Here is a 3,890-nt window from a genome sequence, read left to right as displayed (position 1 = left end):
AATTCTATTTACTTCCCTTGTCTGTCCCTTATTCTGTTTCTCTATTTCTCTCTTCCTCATGCTTTCTTCCCCTCTCTCCATCTCTCCCTTTGTCTCCCTCATTCTAACACATATACATTCCCTCTTCTCTCCCCCCCTCTCTCTCCCGTTTCCTTCTATCCCTCTATCTCTGTCTCACTCCTGACTTTTTCTCTCTCTTTCCTTTTCTTCAGTCCCTGACTCTCCTCTCCCTTTAATGTCTCTCTCTCCCCTTCACTCTCCCTTCTGTATGCTTGTATCTCATCCTCTCTGTGTGTTTCTCTAGCCCTTATGCTTTTTCTCTTTATCCTTTTCTCTCCCTCTCTATTTCCTTGTCTCTCTCTTTGGCTCTCCATCCCTTAATGCCTCTCACTTTTCCTCTTCCTCATCTCTCCTTTTCTTCTCTCCCCCTCTACTCCTCACTCTTTCTCTCTGGACCTTCCTGTCTGTCTTTCCCTCTCTGATCCATAGTGCTCTCTCTTTCTACTTCGGCTCCTCCCTAACTCAGGATCTCTTAATTCCATTTACTTCCCTCATCTATCCCTTATTCTGTCTCTCCTTTTCTCTGTTCCTCCTCTTTTTTCTCTTCTCTCCATCTCTCCCTTTGTCTCCCTCATTCTAACACATATACATTCTCTCTTGTCTGTCTGTCTGTCTGTCTCTCTTTCTCTCTCTCCCTCTCTCTTTTCCTTGTCTGCCTCTGTCTTGTACCTGGCCTTCTGTCTTTCCTTTACCTCTCCACATCTTTATATCTCTCTGTCTGTCTCTTCCCTCCCTTTAATGTTTATCTCTCCCCTTCACACTCCCTCCTGTTTATATCTGTCTCTCTCCTTCTCTCTCTGGGTGTTTCTCTATCCCTCTCCCTTTTTCTCTCTATCCCTTTTCTCTCCCTCTCTACTTCCTTGTATCTCTCTTTGCTTCTCTCCACCCCCTTAATATCTCTCTCACTTTTCCTCATCCTCTTCTCTCTCCCTTTTTCTCTCCCCCTCTTCTCTCTTTCTTTCCCTGTCTCTTCCTCTCTCTATTTCCCTCTCTGCTCCATGATGCTCTCTCTCTCTCTCTCTCTCTCTCTCTCTTCTCTCTCTCTCTCTCTCTCTCTCTCTCACTCACTCTCTCTCTCTCTACTTCAGCTCCTCCCTACTCAGGCTCTCTTAATTCCATTTACTTCCCTTGTCTGTCCCTTATTCTGTTTCTCCATTTTTCTCTTTCTCACTCTTTCTTCCCCTCTCTCCATCTTTCTGTCTGCCTCTGTCTAATTCATTCTAAACACACATATTCTCTCTCTCTCCATCTCTCTCTCTTGTTTCTCTCCCTCTTTGACTCCCTCCATTCCTTAATCTCTCTCTCTCTCTCTCTCTCTCTCTCTCTCTCTCTCTCTCTCTCTCTCTCTCTCTCTCTCTCTCTCTCTCTCTCTCAGACACACACACACACACACACACACAGTTCTCACTGTCTTTCCCTCTCTGCTTCATCTTTCTGTCTCTCCCTCCTCTGTCTCGTTCCCCCTCTTGTCCTCACTCTCTCCCCCTCTTCTCTCTACATTTCTGTCTTACTTCATATCCCTCTATCTCCGTTCTTCTCCTCTCCATCTCTCCATCTCCCTCCTGTCTCTGTATCTGTCTCTCTTGCCCGTACTCTCTCTCTGTCTCTCCCTCTCTCTATCAGATTCTCTTTTTCTCTGTCTCTCTCACACTCCCCCCTTCTCTCTTACACTTTTTCTCTCTCCCCTGTCACTGTCTCTTCCTCTCCCTTGCTCTGTCTCCCCCTCTCTTTCTATCTCTGTCTCTCTCCCCATCCCTCCTCCTTCTCCTCCTCCTTCTTCTTCCCCCCTCCATCTTTAACTACCTCTCCTCTTTGCCAGTCTTCCTCTCCTCCATCCCTCTCTCTATCTCTCTTTTTCTTTCCTCATTCTCTCTCCCTCTCTCTCCCCCTTCCACTCCCATTTGTTGATCTCTTCCTGTGCATACCTGCTCACTCCTCTCACCTCTCTCCTGCTTCCTCCCTCCCTCCATCTCTTCCCCTTCCTCTCTCTCTCTCTCCCTCTCTCTCTCTCTCTACTTGTCTTTTTCTGATTCTCTACTCATTAATATCTCTCTCCCCTTCACTCTCCCTCCTCTGTCTCTCTTCTCTCACTCTTCCTCTCTCTTCCATCTCCCTGCCTTTCCGTCTCTCATCCTTCCACCTCTAACCCCTTCTTCTCTCTCTCCCCCATGTCTCTCTCCCTCCCTTCCCACATCTCCTTTTCCCTTTCTCTCCCTCTGTCTCTTTGTCTGTCTCTCTCTCTCCATCTCTCACTTGCTATGCCTGTCTCCCTCTCCCCATCTTTCTTTCTCTATCTCTCCCTCTTCTCTCTCTGTATATGTCTCTCTCATCTCTCTTCTCTCTTTCTCTCTCTCCCCCTCCTATCTTTCTTTCTCTGTGTCTCTCTCTTCCCCTTTCTCCCCCTCTCTCTCTCCCTTTCTATCCTCTGTCTCTCCTCCATCATCTCTTATTTTCTCTGCCTTTTCTCTCTCCCTCCTGAACCTCCCTCTGTCTTCCTTCTCTTCCTATCTCTTTCCCTCCTCTCTGTCTTTCCTTCTGTCTCCGCCCGCCTGTCTCTTTTTCCCCTCTCCTCTCTGTCTCTGTCTCACTCCCTATCCCTCAGTCTCTGTCTCTTTCCCTCTTCCCCAGTGCCTCTCCCTCCCTCTTCTTCCTCTCTCTCGCTCCCTTCTCTTTCTCTTTATCTGTTTCTCTTTCTTTTTCTGTTTCTCTCTCTTATCTCTGTCACTGTCTCTCTCCTTTTTTCCCCTACACTCTCCCTTTTCTCTCCTCTCTCTCTCTCCCTTCCTATCCTTATCTCTCCTTTTATTTCTTTGTCCCTCTCTGTCTCTAACAGAGCTCACTGTTTTTCTCCCTCTCCCTCTCTCTCTCCCTCCGTCCCCCCTCCCCTTCTCCTCTACCTCTCTGGACCCTCCTCTCTCTTTCCTTCTCTCTCCCCTATCGCAATACCCTTGCTTCTCTCTCTTCTTTGTCTCTCCTTCTCTCTCCCTCCCTCTCTCATTCTTCCCCTTCTTCCCCTTCTCCCTTCGTCCCCCCATATCTCTCTTTTCCTATTTCTCTATCTCTTCCACTTTCTCTTCCCTCCCTCTCCCCACCTTTTTCTTTCTCCCTGCTCCTCTCTCTGTCTCTGTAGCTCTGTCTCCCCCACCTCTTTCTTTGTCTTTCTCTCTTTTCCCTTCTCCCCCTCCCTCCTCTCTCTCCCCCATCTTTCTTTTCTGCTTTCTCTGACTTTTCTCTCTGTCCCCTCCTAAATCTCCCTCCTGTCTCATTCTCCTTCCACTTGTTTCTCTCTCTCCCCCATCAACATCTCTCTTTCTCTCTATCTCTCTCTCCTCTATCTTTCTCTGTCCTCTGTCTATCCCTCTGCCTTTCCTTAACTCTCTCTCTCTCTGCTCTCTCCTCCTCCTTCTCCTTTTTTCTCTATCCCTGTCTCTTTTTCATTCTTCCTCTCTCTTTCACCCTGTCCTTAACTCTTTCACCTCTTTTTTCTCTTTTCTCTCTTGCTCCCTACATTCTCTCCTTTTCCTCCTCTCTCTGCCTCCCACCTCTCCCTTCCTCCCTTTCCCTCCTGTCTCTCTCACCCTCTCCCTTTTTCTCTCTCTCATCCTTCCTGCTCTCTCCCCTTGTCCACCCTCTCCCTCTTTCCTACTTCTCTTTTCCTCTCTTTATATCTTTTCCACTTCCTCTCTTTCCCTCTTCATCTCTGTCTGTATGTCTCTCTATCCCTCCCACTTTGTGTCTCTCTGTGTGTGTCTCTCTCTTTCTGTCTGTCTGTATCACTCTCCCTCCCTCCCCTTGTCTCTCTTTCTCCTGCCTCCTCTCTCCCTTTCCCT

Source organism: Notamacropus eugenii, chromosome X, assembly GCF_028372415.1.
Source record: "Notamacropus eugenii isolate mMacEug1 chromosome X, mMacEug1.pri_v2, whole genome shotgun sequence".
Lineage (NCBI taxonomy): Eukaryota > Metazoa > Chordata > Mammalia > Diprotodontia > Macropodidae > Notamacropus > Notamacropus eugenii.
Note: the sequence above shows the minus strand (reverse complement) of the source record.